The following is a 17,160-nucleotide window of genomic DNA, read 5'->3' on the forward strand; positions in this document are numbered from 1 at the left end:
CTATCATCTCTTTTTAAGGTGATCCATATCGCTTCTTCCTTTTCTCAGGTCCCTATCATTTCAGTCGCAGTGATATCATTCCTCACATACAGAGCTACTCCTCCACCTTTACGACCCTCTCTATCCTTCCTAAATAGATTATAGCCTGGTATGTTTGCATCCCATTCATGGGAACCATTGAGTCACGCCTCCGTGATTGCAACAACATCCAAGTCTACCTCCAACATCAGGGCCTGAAGGTCATGAACTTTATTGCTTAGACTGCGAGCATTTGTGGTCATCGCTTTCCATCTACATTTCTTGGTATGCGTTTCAACATTAGTGATTTGGGGGTTTCTTTTCTCTTTGGGTATCTTCATCTCTTTTTGTTCCACTTTTATTATTTTTTCTATGGCTTCCGTTCTGTTTTCAAGAACATCACAGTGCTGTAATGGAGTAAAAGAATTTTGTAGGGGCAACACTTGTGAGGTCAGATGTTTTGTTGTCACATAACAAAGTCTGCCTGAGCCTACAGTGATCCAGCTATTTTTAGGTGGTTTTATCCTTTGTGATAGTGGTGGTGATAATTTGGTATGATTCTGTGCAGTATGATATTGTGCGGTCCTAGATGCTTGTTTAAGTGCATCTAGTTCCTGTTTTACTTTACTGAGCTTGTGTTTTAATCCATGCTTAGTGCTATTTCAATAAAGAGCTGTACAGGACGAGCACCCTTTATTGCAGTGTTTCCCAAGTCTGGTCCTGGAGTACCCTTCTTCCAGTCAGCTTTTCAGGATATCCACAATGAATATACATGAAAGAGATTTGCATATAATGGAGGCAGTGTATGCAATTAAGGAGTTTACATTTTTGTGACTAACGAAGAGCAAAGTGAGTCATGGGCCATGTGCTCATGTGAATAGAGTCGTCACTGAGGTCACTATTGATGAGTGTTGAGCATTTGAGCAAAAAAGCCTCTATAGCTATGCCAGATCTAAAAAAAAATTGTCAATTTCCAAGTATCAATTTTCCACTGGAATGTAGGATATATCAGCACTAGCTCGGTACAGTAACAATAATTTATATTGTGATAAAGTCACATCCAGGATAGTTGGGTTAAGGCAGTGTCAGTTTGAAATACAAGTCCCAGAAGGCATTGCAGGCAAGGAACCTGGACTGGACTCCTAGCTGCAATAGGGGAAGACATGGGTGTAAGCTGGCAGGATGTGTAGATTGGCTGCCACTAGGGGGAAAGAGAGTTAGGAAACCCTGTGTGCAGGGGTTCATCATTAGTCTAATGCTTAACTCAGTTGGTATGAGTGTGGGGGAAGCTAATGGAAGGAGACTGATTGGTTGTGAGAGCAGAAGCCAGGGATTGATTAGGCAGGTGAGAAGGAGTACCAGAGGAGATGTCCAACCGCCACCTGAAGCTGAACATGTCCAAGACCGAGCTCCTCGTCTTTCCTCCTAAACCCACCTCTCCTCTTCCTCCACTCTCTATCTCTGTTGATAACACCCTCATCCTCCCCGTCCCATCTGCCCGCAACCTCGGAGTCATCTTCGACTCCTCCCTCTCCTTCTCTGCGCATATCCAACAGACTGCCAAGACCTGTCGCTTCTTCCTCTTCAACATCAGCAAAATTCGCCCTTTCCTCTCTGAGCATACCACCAGAACTCTCGTCCACGCTCTCATTACCTCTCGCCTTGATTACTGCAACTTACTTCTCACCGGCCTCCCACTTGGCCACCTATCCCCCCTTCAATCCGTTCAGCATGCTGCTGCACGTCTTATATTCCGCCAAAACCGATATACTCATATCACCCCTCTCCTCAAATCACTTCATTGGCTTCCAATCAGATATCGCATACAATTCAAGCTCCTCCTCCTTACCTACAAATGCACTCAGTCTGCGGCGCCTCACTACCTCTCCACCCTCATCTCCCCCTATGTTCCAGCCCGCAACCTCCGCTCACAGGACAAAGCCCTTCTCTCAGTACCCTTCTCCACTACTGCCAACTCCAGGCTCCGCTCATTCTGCCTTGCCTCACCCTATGCCTGGAACAATCTTCCCTCACCCATACGCCATGCCCCCTCCCTACCCATCTTCAAATCTCTGCTTAAAACTCACCTTTTCAATGCTGCCTTCGGCGCCTAACCGCTCTAGAAATATGAAATGGCCCAATCTATCCACCCTATCAGATTAACTGCTCACTCGTCCTCCAATCTATCCACCCTATCAGATTATCTGTTCACTCGTCCTCTAGATTGTTCACTTGTCTTTAGATTGTTCTCTTGTCTTTTAGATTGTAAGCTCTTTGAGCAGGGACTGTCCTTCTATGTTTAAATTGTACAGCGCTGCGTAACCCTAGTAGCGCTTTAGAAATGCTAGTTAGTAGTAGTAGTAGTAGTAGTAGTAGGAGAGAAGCAGAAGGAGAGGAGCAGTTGCAGGCTGAAAACCCTTGGGTAAGAGAGGTCCCTAAAGTACTGAAGCAGGCTGAAATCCCATGGGTGTGAGGAAGTCCCAAAAGTATTTCCAGGCTGAAAATCCTTGGGTAAGGGAGGTCCTTAAAGTATTGAATTTACCAGTGAAGCTGATGCAGGGTGAAATCCCTTGAATATGAGGAGTCCCTAAAGTATTGAACTCTCCTGGAGGTAAAGAGAGTAGAAGGTAGAAACTGCTGCTTTGTGATTTAACTGTGATGATGAATTGAAGGAACTGCGTCTATTTGGAATTGAACTACTGTTTATTGTGCACTGGATAAAGAGCCCAGACTGGAGCTGACTGTGAGCCTGTATTGGATCCTGGTATGTGCTGATAGCCTACTGCTTAAAGGGGACTATTTGCCACACACTTTCTAGTGGCTTATATGTGCTTAAGATTGAAGGTGAATGCTGCTGTTGGAACTGTGTATCAGGTCTACTAGAAACCTGCATGGAATAAAGTCCTTAAGATTGAAGTTGCTGGTGGACATTTATTTCTTGACTGTACCGGAAGCCCGTGGCTGGAGGAGATTGTTCTATCCTTGGCTGCAGTTAGAGGTACCTGGTTATAATATATTGCACAAATACTGAGTAAAAACTTACAGAATAGTTTACGCTGATAAAATATCCCTTCTTTTAAGGACTTACAATCTCAATTTGAGGCAAGAGAGACAAAGGAGTCTGTTTTAGTAAAGTGCAACATGCAGTCACCACATGAAATAGTGAACAGTAACCATTTGCTCACAGCCGTGGTAAGTTATCACATGGCTGTGACATAAACTCATTCATATCTTAACTGCCTACCTTAGAAGAGGGCAAAAATGATGAAACAGGTGGGTTATGGGTATGGGTAGTATCTTGAATTTACTAATTGGTAAACTACTAAAGATGGGGATCCAGAAAATGTTCATTTCATGTTGCTTCCCGTGTCGTTTCCGGGAATATTTGTTTTATTCATTTTTTTTTTTCGTTTCAACATTATTTTGCATGGGAAAAGTGGAGGAGTGGCCTAGTGGTTAGGGTGGTGGACTTCAGGCACAGGCAGCTCCTTGTGACTCTAGGTAAGTCACTTAACCCTCCATTGCCCCATGTAAGCCGCATTGAACCTGCCATGAGTGGGAAAGCGCAGGGTACAAATGTAACAAAAATAAAATAGATACTATTGGAGATTCTACATGGAATGTTGCTACTATGGGAGATTCTACATGGAATGTTGCTATTCCACTAGCAACATTCCATGTAGAAGGCTGCGCAGGCTTCTGTTTCTGTGAGTCTGACGTCCTGCACGTACGTGCAGGACGTCAGACTCGCAGAAGCCTGCGCGGCCACATTGGTGATCTGCAAGGGCTGACTTCTACATGGAACGTTGCTAGTGGAACATTCCATGTAGAATCTCAAATAGTAGCAACAGTGGAGGAGTGGCCTGGTGGTTAGGGTGCTGGACTTTGGTCCTGGGGAACTGAGGAACTGAGTTTGATTCCCACTTCAGGCACAGGCAGCTCCTTGTGACTCTGGGCAAGTCACTTAACCCTCCATTGCCCCATGTAAGCTGCACTGAGCCTGCCATGAGTGGGAAAGTGCGGGGTACAAATGTAAAAAAAAAAGAAATCCATCACCTAATTGGTTAACAAACATGTGGTAAGCATGCGTTACTGCTTACCGTCACTTAGTAAAAGGGTCCCAGTGTCCAGAAAAAAATGAGATCCCCCCCCCCCAACATCTTTCTAAATAACCCAAAGACAAATGTACTATTATGAAAAATGATTACTATGGTAAAAACTGGGTGATTCATGTTTTCAAAATGACGTCTTTAACATCCGTTTTTAACATCCGTTTTATCAAAATGGCATTTAGCACAGAAGATAAAGTTGTGATTAAATTTTTGTAACAAAATAAGGCATATGGCCTTAAGCGTTTGCTAAAGGAGTTTCCTAAGAAAGTATTGGACTAATGTATTTTCAAAGGTCACACTGCAGGTTTAAGTGCAAAGGATTGTGAAACTGTGTAAGGGGTTAATAAGGTGTAATATAGACAGGCAACATATCAAAGTACACTTGGAAATCTTGATTAGACAGGTAGTGCTTGTTCTGCCTTCCAGCAGCCTTATACTATATTTTTATATAGTATAAATGCCTTTGCTGTTATTCTCACTTCTAAGCAGTGGCGTAGCCAGAAGGCAGTTTTTGGGTGGGCCAACAGGTTGGATGGATGGGCACTAGAGAAACACCTGCCACCTGATATGCCCTGCCCACGCCCCTACTCCTACCGCACACCTACTCCACTCCCAATAACTTCAATGGAGTGGAGGAGTGGCCTAGTGGTTAGAGCACCAGTCTTGCAATCCAGAGGTGGCTGGTTCAAAACCCACTGCTTCTCCTTGTGATCTTGGGCAAGTCACTTAGCCCTCCATTGCCTCAGGTACAAACTTAGATTGTGAGCCCTTCTAGGACACAGAAATATCCAGAGTACCTGAATGTAACTCACCTTGAGCTACCACAAGGTGTGAGCAAAATCTAAATAAATAAATATATGGAATGTTGCTACTATTTGAGATGGAATGTTAATGTTGCTATTCCATAGCAACATTCCATGTAGAGCCTGCCCTGCCCTTGCACATCAGCAACGCGGCCACGCAGGCAGGACATCAGACTCACAGAAGCCTGTGTGGCCGTGTTGCTGATCTGCAAGGGCAGGGCAGGCTCTACATGGAATGTTGCTAGTGGAGGAGTAGCCTAGTGAAGTGGAAGATGGAATGTTGCTACTATTTGAGATTCTGGAATGTTGCTACTAGTGGAGATTCTACACAGAATGCTGCTAGTGGAGGAGTGGCCTAGTGGTTAGAGCACTGGTCTTGCAAGCCAGAGGTGGCCAGTTCAAATCCTGCTGCTGCTCCTTGTGATCTTGGCCAAGTCACTTAACTCTCCGTTGCCTCAGGTACAAACTTAGATTGTGAGTGGTTTTCAATAATGAAATTACACTACCAGAAGTGCAAGCACTGCGTGGCACTGTTCTGTGCTTTTAAATATGAGACTTTCAAAAACTATTTACACTTTTTTTAAAAAGGCTCATATTTAAGTGCAGAAAAACAGGCACTAATCTGTGCTTTCACTTTTGGCTTTGCACGGACTCACGTGCATTTGTTTCTCACTATCAGCACTTAAAGTTGCACAGGCTTTCTTTCACTTGCAAAAGAAGACAAAAAACGCAGTTCAATGTGCAGTGGTGTTCCTTGGTCAGCTGCCACCTGGGCCGGATCGCCGCTGTGCACCCCCTCGGGTGCAGTGTCATCCCCCCCCTCCCCCGGCGCAGTGTCGATAACCCCTGGGTGCAGTGTTGTCCCCTCCCAGTGTATCACCTCCAAATCCCCCCCCCCCCCGGGTGCATTGCTCTTACCTCCTGGGGTGCTGGGAGCAACTGCGCAGCTGTCGGCTCCGCCGGTCCCCTACTCCCTCTGCCCCGGATCAGGAAGTAACATCAGATGGAGCAAGGAACAGGCAGAGCTTACAGCTGCGCGGCTGCTCCCTGCACCCCTCCTGCAGCGTGCACCCGAGGCGGACCGCCCCCGCCACCCCACGTTCGGTACGCCGCTGTGCACGTGATAAATTGGTAACAGATCTTCCCCTGAAACCCTTCTAAGCTGCCCCTGACCTGGTGGTACATATTCAGCATTCTGAGACACCATCTCCTTCTGTGCACGGTAGCACTTTCACTTGTGCATTGAGAAGAAATACTTACTGACCTCATTAACATCCATTTTAAATAAAATTTGCGGCCATCTTTAGCGTGCACGTTAACAACAGTGCTCGAGTTCTTTGAGCAGTCAGCACTTTTGGGTATCAGCTCCTGAGTGCTCTCTGTCTGTTCTGTGACACCTGACACAACATAGAAAAGCACACTCTGGTTTATTACGGATAGATAGAGCACAACAGAACACCTTGATATTAAAGGGGAAAGAATTTGAATTAAAATAGAAGCCCACTGGAATACACAGATGATGGCTTGCAGGCCTCTTTGCCAGATCCTGACCTTTAAAAGTATGTTACAGAAGAAAGAAAGAAAGAAAAGAAAAGCTAACATAATTTAAGTGCATTGTCATGTACTGTCGCTTACATAAAATAAATGTCATGAACTTTTATTTTCTAATCAAAAAATATTGTGACTCCGAAGTCTTTAGAGCAACAGCAAGAACAAAAAAAAAACCAAAGAAACATTAAAAGTAAAATATTTCTGTTCCAGCTAATAAAGATGAAGGGGTCCATTTACTAAGCCGCTATAAAAAGTGGCCTGCGGTAGCGTAGGTGCACGCCGGGCCAGTTTTACATAGAGGGGCATAATTGAATGAAAACGTCTATCTCCATGGGCGTTTATCTCCGAGAACGGGTCCGTGAAGGGGCGGACCGAACCGTATTTTCGTAAAAAATAGACGTCCATGTTTTATTCGACAATTTGTGAGCTGGGCGTTTTTGTTTTTCAGTGATAATGGAAAATGAAAGCGCCCAGCTCAAAAACGAATAAATCCAAGGCATTTGTTCGTGGGCGGGGCCAGGATTCGTAGTGCACTGGTCCCCCTCACATGCCAGGACACCAACCAGGCACCCTAGGGGGCACTTTTACAAAAAAAAAAAAAAGTAAAAGAGCTCCCAGGTGCATAGCACCCTTCCCTTGTGTGTTGAGCCCCCCAAATCCCCCTCAATCCCACTGCCCACAAGTCTACACCATTATTATAGCCCTAAGGGGTGAAGGGGGGCACCTACATGTGGGTACAGTGGGTTTGGGGGGGTTGGACGACTAAGCATTAAGCAGCACAATTGTAACAGGTAGGGGAGGATGGGCCTGGGTCCACCTGCCTGAAGTCCACTGCACCCCCTAACAACTGCTCCAGGGACCTGTATACTGCTGCCAGGGAGGTGGGTATGACATTTGAGGGTGAAAATAAAAAGTTGTGAAACATCATTTTTTGTGGTGGGAGGGGGTTAGTGACCACTGGGGGAGTCAGGGGAGGTCATCCCCGATTCCCTCTGGTGGTAATCTGGTCATTTAGGGCACTTTTTGGGGCCTTATTTGTGAAAAAACAGGGTCCAGGAAAAGTGCCCTAAATTCTAGCTACAAACGCATACTTTTTTTCCATTATCGGCAAAAGGCGCCCATCTCTCCTCGGCCGATAACCACGCCCCAGTTCCACCTTCGCCATGCCTCCGACACGCCCCCGTCAACTTTGTATGCTTCCGCGATGGAGTGCAGTTGAAAACATCCAAAATCGGCTTTCCATTATACCGATTTATTCGTTTTTGTGAGATAAACGTCTATCTCCCGATTTGGGTCGAAATCGGCGTTTTTCTCTTTCAATTATAAGGTGGATAGTAACATAGTAGATGATGGCAGAAAAAGACCTGTATGGTCCATCCAGTCTGCCCAACAAGATAACTCATATGTGCTACTTTTTGTTTATACCCTACTTTGATCTGTACCTGTCCTTTTCAAGGCACAGACTGTATAAGTCTGCCCAGCACTATCCCCGCCTCCCAACCACAAGTCCCGCCTCCCACCACCAGCTCTGGCACAGACCGTATAAGTTTGCCCAGCACTATCCCCGCCTCCCAACCACCAGCCCCGCCTCCCGCGTCTGCAAAAAAAAAAATGGCTTTTTAAAATAGGAACAGGAAAAGAGCCTGCGGTAAAACTGAAACCAGCGTGCACCCCAAACCGGCCCGAGTCCTTAATGCCACCCATTGATCTAGCGGTAAGGGCTCACGCTTGTCCGACGTGCACTTAAATGGAGTGCACTGTATTATGGTGAAATATGGTGGAAAACCTCTCAGGACTATTTTTGCCCACTGCAGCCTCACTTCTTTCTTTGCTTCGAGTTAATTCAGTTGTTTATTTCTGTGCTTTTTTGTAGTATTTCAAGTGCAGCTTGTTGTGAACAATTTTGTACAATGGGGCCTGGGAGATTCCAAAATCTTGTACAATTTCATGCTGTGAATCTGCGGCTGGTCTTTCTGACTCAATACAGGATCATGAACACGATCGAGCTTTGCAACCATTTGAATGGTGCATTTCTAGCCGCTATCCTTCTTTTGTTCCAGTTTCTATCAAATTTTTTTTTTCAGACGTTAATTTAAGCCCCCAATTAGCAAAAAGACATTGAGTGGAGGAGTGGCCTAGTGGTTAGGGTGGTGGACTTTGGTCCTGAGCAACTGAGTTTGATTCCCGGCACAGGCAGCTCCTTGTGACTCTGGGCAAGTCACTTAACCCTCCATTGCCCCATGTAAGCCGCATTGAGCCTGCCATGAGTGGGAAAGCGCAGGGTACAAATGTAACAAAAATAAAATAGATACTATTGGAGATTCTACACGGAATGTTGCTATTCCACTAGCCACATTCCATGTAGAAGCCTGCGCGGCCACATTGGTGATCTGCAAGGGCCGACTTCTACATGGAATATTGCTATTGGAATAGCAACATTCCATGTAGAATCTCAAATAGTAGCAACAGTGGAGGAGTGGCCTAGTGGTTAGGGTGGTGGACTTTGGTCCTGAGGAACTGAGTTTGATTCCCACTTCAGGCACAGGCAGCTCCTTGTGACGCCGGGCAAGTCACTTAACCCTCCATTGCCCCATGTAAGCCGCATTGAGCCTGCCATGAGTGGGAAAGCGCAGGGTACAAAGGTAACAAAAATAAATGAATACATACTTTGTCACAAAAACTTAATAAAAACTCTATCTTCTTCTACCCTATTCTCACAGTTAGTGTAAACAATGACATTACACCGATGTCGCAGTTGTATGGTAGTTAAAGTAAGCAAGCAGTGAGTTGTAGTGGTCAATTATGCAAAGCGCTTGACATTAATTTTATAAGTAAACCCCCAAATTCTACATATGGCGCCTTAAGTTGTCCACACTAATTTGGCCGCATGGCTAAATTGTGCACACAACTTGAGTAACAAGCCAATCAGCGCCGATAATTGGTACGTAACCAATTAGCAGCATTAATTGGCTTTAATTAGAATTTACGCACACAACTTTCTAGGCAAATTCTATAACGTGGTGTACATAAATTCTAATGTGCGTAGTCAAAAAGGAGGCATGGGCACTGAACGGGAGAGGTTGTGGGCGTTTCAAAAATCTATGGACCCCTTTCACCGAGCTGCAGCAAAAGGGGGCCTGTGCTGGCGTCTTCACGTGTTTTTCACATGCGCTGAGGCCCTCTTTTACCGCAGCAGGTAAAAGAGAAGCCTCTCTTTTCTGCAGGAAAGGCAGGACTGGCAGAGAGAAGGCTCCTGATCAATCCTGTAGGGATCGCTGTTGGTGCTCCATAAGTAGAGGGACTGCAGTCTGTGTGCGTGTGTGTGTGTGTTGGGGGGGGAGGGGGAAGAGCAGGAAGACAAAGTGCCAGACCCATAGGGGGTGGAATACTGAACACACAGAGGAGGGAGGGTGGGAAAAGAGAGGGGTAGAGACACGTTGGTGTGGGGTGGGGGAGAGAGGGGAGAAGCTGCACACAAGGAGGTATACAGTCAAAGAGGAAAGATGATAGGCATGGGGGAGAATAGGAACACCTCGGGCTCTGGACCCCCCTCCCGCCGAAGTCTGGCTACGCCCATGGCTCGCTTGAGTTGCAGAAATGTCCATGATCTGCCCATTCCACATCCATGGCCATGCTCCCCTTTTGGCAGCACACATTAGAATTTACATACATCACTTTATAGTATACTCTTTATAGACCCTCTACAAGTCGCTGGTGAGGCCCCACTTGGAGTATTGTGTTCAGTTTTGGAGGCCGTATCTTGCTAAAGATGTAAAAAGACTGGAAGCGGTGCAAAGAAAAGCTAGAAAAATGGTATGGGATTTGCGTTGCCACCCATTGGCTTAGTGGTAAGGTCTCACGCGTCAACTGGGTAGTAATTGTCAGTGTGCGTACACTTCTGATTACCGCCCGGTTAGCGCCACGAGGTAGAAAATAGAAATTATTTTCTGCCGCACATTTTGGACACGTGTCAAAATTAGAATTACCACTCAGGGCACGAGGTAGCTGGGCAGTAGTTCTAATTTGAAGCACGTTGTATGTACAGTGGTGGAAATAAGTATTTGATCCCTTGCTGATTTTGTAAGTTTGCCCACTGACAAAGACATGAGCAGCCCATAATTGAAGGGTAGGTTATTGGTAACAGTGAGAGATAGCACATCACAAATTAAATCTGGAAAATCACATTGTGGAAAGTATATGAATTTATTTGCATTCTGCAGAGGGAAATAAGTATTTAATCCCTCTGGCAAACAAGACCTAATACTTGGTGGCAAAACCCTTGTTGGCAAGCACAGCGGTCAGACGTCTTCTGTAGTTGATGATGAGGTTTGCACACATGTCAGGAGGAATTTTGGTCCACTCCTCTTTGCAGATCATCTCTAAATCATTAAGAGTTCTGGGCTGTCGCTTGGCAACTCGCAGCTTCAGCTCCCTCCATAAGTTTTCAATGGGATTAAGGTCTGGTGACTGGCTAGGCCACTCCATGACCCTAATGTGCTTCTTCCTGAGCCACTCCTTTGTTGCCTTGGCTGTATGTTTTGGGTCATTGTCGTGCTGGAAGACCCAGCCACGACCCATTTTTAAGGCCCTGGCGGAGGGAAGGAGGTTGTCACTCAGAATTGTACGGTACATGGCCCCATCCATTCTCCCATTGATGCGGTGAAGTAGTCCTGTGCCCTTAGCAGAGAAACACCCCCAAAACATAACATTTCCACCTCCATGCTTGACAGTGGGGACGGTGTTCTTTGGGTCATAGGCAGCATTTCTCTTCCTCCAAACACGGCGAGTTGAGTTCATGCCAAAGAGCTCAATTTTTGTCTCATCTGACCACAGCACCTTCTCCCAATCACTCTCGGCATCATCCAGGTGTTCACTGGCAAACTTCAGACGGGCCGTCACATGTGCCTTCCGGAGCAGGGGGACCTTGCGGGCACTGCAGGATTGCAATCCGTTATGTCGTAATGTGTTACCAATGGTTTTCGTGGTGACAGTGGTCCCAGCTGCCTTGAGATCATTGACAAGTTCCCCCCTTGTAGTTGTAGGCTGATTTCTAACCTTCCTCATGATCAAGGATACCCCATGAGGTGAGATTTTGCGTGGAGCCCCAGATCTTTGTCGATTGACAGTCATTTTGTACTTCTTCCATTTTCTTACTATGGCACCAACAGTTGTCTCCTTCTCGCCCAGCGTCTTACTGATGGTTTTGTAGCCCATTCCAGCCTTGTGCAGGTGTATGATCTTGTCCCTGACATCCTTAGACAGCTCCTTGCTCTTGGCCATTTTGTAGAGGTTAGAGTCTGACTGATTTACTGAGTCTGTGGACAGGTGTCTTTCATACAGGTGACCATTGCCGACAGCTGTCTGTCATGCAGGTAACGAGTTGATTTGGAGCATCTACCTGGTCTGTAGGGGCCAGATCTCTTACTGGTTGGTGGGGGATCAAATACTTATTTCCCTCTGCAGAATGCAAATAAATTCATATACTTTCCACAATGTGATTTTCCGGATTTAATTTGTGATGTGCTATCTCTCACTGTTACCAATAACCTACCCTTCAATTATGGGCTGCTCATGTCTTTGTCAGTGGGCAAACTTACAAAATCAGCAAGGGATCAAATACTTATTTCCACCACTGTACGTAGGTGCCTATGTGCTTTAGGAAAAGGGCCCCCTTGTACTTACATGTATGAAAAGCCAATTACAGGTGCCTCTAACACGCATCAGTTCTATCAAGTACATGCACACTTGGCACTTAACAGTAGACACCAAGAACAACTCATAAAGAAGCTACAGCAAAGCAGCCAGGCTTATATTTGGAAAATCGCAATTCGAAAGCGCCAAATCCCTTCAAGAAAAATTACATTGGCTCCCAATCAAAGAACATATTACTTTCAAAATCTGAAACCCTGGTCCACAAAATTATCTATGGTGATGCCCGGGATATATGATTGACCTCATAGACCTGCCAACCAGAAACTCAACCAGATCATCACGAACATACCTAAATCTTCACCACCCTAGCTGCAAAGGACTCAAGTACAAATCAATTTATGGATTCAACTTCTCCTATATAAGCCCACAACTCTGGAATGCACTACCAAAAACCGTAAAAACAACGTACGACCACCTCAACTTCCGGAAATCACTAAAGACCAACCTGTTTGAAAAGGCATACCCTACTGACCCAACTTAAACGCCTGAACCCAGCAACACAACGAAACCAAAACTTGTAATGAACACTACACAACTCCTCTTCTCTACGATTCCCTAATATGTCTGTAACACATTTATCTCGTTGACAATAACATCACTCTGTATTTGTTTCATCACCGGAGGTGGCTAATGCCTCACTGTACTATGTAAGCCACGTTGAGCCTGCAAATAGGTGGGAAAATGCCGGGTACAAATGTAACAAACAAATAAATAAATAAAGAAATAGAGGGGCCCTTTTTCTAAGCAGCGGTAAGCCCACTGCGGGCTTACCATATGGCAATCCAGAACTACTGCCAGCCCAACGTGAGCACCTGGGGTACGTCCACCCCCAGCTTACGGCATTTCCGGTGCTAGGGAAAATAGGTCCCTATTTTGTACCGCATCAGTTACCTGGTTAGCACCAGGTTAGTGGGGGAGCCCTTACCGACACTGCCCCCCACATGGCCATGCGGTAAGTGTAATCTTACTGCATGGCTATTTCTTTTTTTTTTTTTTAGTAATTAATTTTTACATCCATACACATAGGCATAGAAATATCAGAATTAGACTTAAAGGTAATAGGTAATAGATAAAAAAAAAGAACAATACTTACAACCTTATGGTTAAAGTATAAAATACTAGATTTACATTTGTCCCCAATAATCGGATCAAGATACTAGAAAATATTACAATCAATAAGCAAAAAAGAATATAACGGAAGGGGCAACTCGAATTTCTACAGCCAACCTTACAGCACTCTAATTAGGGAAGCGAAACTACAGGTGAACTAACAGTTTCCTTAGATGAAATAAATTGTGATAGTTTCGGGGGGGGGGGGGGAATATATATATAGTTATTCGCTTCCCCCCAAACCCACCTCCCAGTTCCCCCCCGTTTTCTATTTCTGTTGATGGCTCTCTCATTCTCCCTGTCTCCTCAGCTCGAAACCTTGGGGTCATCTTTGACTCTTCTCTCTCCTTCTCTGCTCATATCCAGCAGATTGCCAAGACCTGTCGTTTCTTTCTTTACAACATCCGTAAAATCCGCCCCTTTCTTTCCGAGCACTCTACCAAAACCCTCATCCACACCCTTGTCACCTCTCGTTTAGACTACTGCAATCTGCTTCTTGCTGGCCTCCCACTTAGTCACCTCTCCCCTCTCCAGTCGGTTCAAAACTCTGCTGCCCGTCTTGTCTTCCGCCAGGGTCGCTTTACTCATACTACCCCTCTCCTCAAGACCCTTCACTGGCTCCCTATCCGTTTTCGCATCCTGTTCAAACTTCTTCTACTAACCTATAAATGTACTCACTCTGCTGCTCCCCAGTATCTCTCCACACTCGTCCTTCCCTACACCCCTTCCCGTGCACTCCGCTCCATGGATAAATCCTTCTTTTCGATTCCCTTCTCCACTACTGCCAACTCCAGACTTTGCGCCTTCTGTCTCGCTGCACCCTACGCCTGGAATAAACTTCCTGAGCCCCTACGTCTTGCCCCATCCTTGGCCACCTTTAAATCTAGACTGAAAGCCCAGCTCTTTAACATTGCTTTTGACTCGTAACCACTTGTAACCACTCGCCTCCACCTACCCTCCTCTCTTCCTTCCCGTTCACATTAATTGATTTGATTTGCTTACTTTATTTATTTTTTGTCTATTAGATTGTAAGCTCTTTGAGCAGGGACTATCTTTCTTCTATGTTTGTGCAGCGCTGCGTATGCCTTGTAGCGCTATAGAAATGCTAAATAGTAGTAGTAGTAGTAGTAGTAGCTTCATAGGTTTTGAAGCATTTGCAAGGAAATTTTAGCAGAAAAGTAGCACCCATGTTAAGTACTCTAGTTTTATACGATAGAAATTCTTTCCTTCTTTTTTTGAGTGCTTCTTGCCAAATCTGGAAAAATTTGAATTTTTTTTGCCCCCAAGAATAAATAATTTAAGTGCACAGTTTTCACCTAGTATATACCATTTTAAAAGTAACAAGTGATTTTATAGCACTGTGGTGATTGGGACACATAAAAAAATGAGCATATGTTGCTCTCCCAAAAAATTATTAGAGTTACCTAATGAAAGAAGTGCTATGCCACTTTTTAGCAGCATTATTGACTGCAGTTATAGTGGTTTATATCTGAGGGTACTCTATACACATAAATTATATATTTGCCACATTATACTGGTGTGAACTGTTTTGCTAGCACTTTCTTGAAGTTGGTGGCTAAGAGTCCTGCTATTCCACTAGCAACATTCCATGTAGGATGCGCAGGCTTCTGTTTCTGTGAGTCTGACGTCATGCATGTAAATGCAGGACGTCAGACTCACAGAAGCAGAAGCCTGCGCGGCCACATTGGTGATCTGCAAGGGCCGACTTCTACATGGAATGTTGCTAGTGGAATAGCAACATTCCATGTAGAATCTCAAATAGTAGCAACAGTGGAGGAGTGGCCTAGTGGTTAGGGTGGTGGACTTTGGTCCTGAGGAACTGAGTTCAATTCCCACTGCAGGCACAGGCAGCTCCTTGTGACTCTGGGCAAGTCAATTAACCCTCCATTGCCCCATGTAAGCCGCATTGAGCCTGCCATGAGTGGGAAAGCACGGGGTACAAATGTAACAAAAAAAAAAAAAAAAATGGACCCAAAATGAAAGGACTGGTCTGTTTCTGGTCTTCGAGGAATGAACTTGAACAAGCTGAATTAACATATTTCGATGAGTATAAGCTAAAAAGCAAAGGAGTTAAATAAAGAAAACAGCCATTTGGATGGAGGTTTGGGTATGTATTGGGGGAGGGGGGCTTTTATTCAGCATGCAAGCACATTGTATATAAATCTTGTTATTATTCCTACATTGATACTATGGACTGCTTAGGTCATATTTCCCCTCTCGCAAACGCAATCTCGCCTGGGTCAGGAGGAATGAATCAGGAACTGTTTGATCACGTTGTTCATTCACATCACGGTAATGTTCTCATTTGGAAAATAAAGGGGAATTATTTATAGTGTTATAAATGTGCTTACAAAATAAAAGCATCGTCCAGGTGTAGCTTAATGAACGAACTGAAAAGCATTGTTAGATCTGTGGAATAGAAGTGAGAAATAAAAGTAAATGTTTTTCAAAGGAAAGCTGACCAGCTTTTTTCCAGATATTAAATTATTAGCCTTTGACGAATGTTCTTAAAAGAAGACATAACATGTGAGACGTGGGAGCCAAGGCTTATAAATATGTTTAACAGAGGTTTTTCTTTGTTGGAATTAAAAGCCCATAGCAGTGAAAGCGCGTTTCTGCAATTAAGTCACTGGAAAGACTCCTTTCCCAGCGGAGAGCTCAAGGTCTACATTTCAAAGGAAATGTTGGAATATATTATTATTCCCTCATTTTTCACCATCCTTTCGGTGTCTAGAGTGGAATTAACCGTGGTTCCTTTAGATTCACTAAGCTGCTTGACCTCGGCTGTATTGGAGAATGGATGATTGGGTCGTACTCGTAGATCCACATTCATCATACGTAGAGAGCGGAGTGTTCAGTGTGAGTAATAAAACGCCAGATCTTATAAAGGAAAAGTTAGATCAGAGTTACAGTTCATGTATGGAACATGTGCTATTTCATGGTTAATACTTTGGCTGAAACTTACGAGAAGAAATGTCCTGCTTCGATTTAACAATTTCAATCATCTTCAGCAACGGTTCAGTTTAGCAAACATGCTGCATCCATGCACGCAATGAAGAGGGCAGTGCTCTTTACTCATCACTATAAGCAGTGCGTTTTTTCTTGAGAAAAAAGTGCTGGCACTCAAATGCCAGGCCACCCTTCAGGGGTGGGGTGATCACTGAGGGACCCACCCAGAGCTGCAGAGAGCAGAAGGATGATGGACGACCAGGGGAGCAGAGGCGAGCCGGCTCGCACTGGCTAACAACCGGCTCGCAAGTTGCCAATAAATTTAACAACAGGCTCTTGCGAGCCGGCTCCAGCACATCACTGGACCCACCCCACAATAGCCAGGCCCCCTGCAACCAGTCACAGAATCTATGACAAGGCAGAATTGGTGTGTGGAGCCTCGTTCATTAAAACTTGGGGACCATGGGTCAATTTTAGCAGACAATGGAAAAGGTGCCGGTACTCCTTACCCTCAAGTCCCCCCTCAAAAAAAGTCCTGAATATAAGCATGGGAGTGCCAAAGATAGGTGATCAGTATGGAGCACCTTTAATTTCTGATCTTAGTAACACGGTGCTATGATGTGTTTAGTGTGTGTGATATGAAGCAACATTAAGTAGTTTTGGAATGAGCAAAGGTGAATTAGAAGCTGTTCTAATAAAGTTGTTAACAAAGGTTATGGGTCACCAAAGAGCACTCTGGGAAATAATAAAAATATTCACTATTCCTGTTCATACTGTATATGGTTGAAGATCTCTGGGACGGCACCTAGTCATAATTATTTTGTTGCTGTTGTTTTGCTTTAATTTATGCCTTTTCAGAAGTATTCCAAGGTGAGTTGCATTCA

Source organism: Microcaecilia unicolor, chromosome 2 (assembly GCF_901765095.1).
Source record: "Microcaecilia unicolor chromosome 2, aMicUni1.1, whole genome shotgun sequence".
NCBI classification, from domain to species: Eukaryota; Metazoa; Chordata; class Amphibia; order Gymnophiona; family Siphonopidae; genus Microcaecilia; species Microcaecilia unicolor.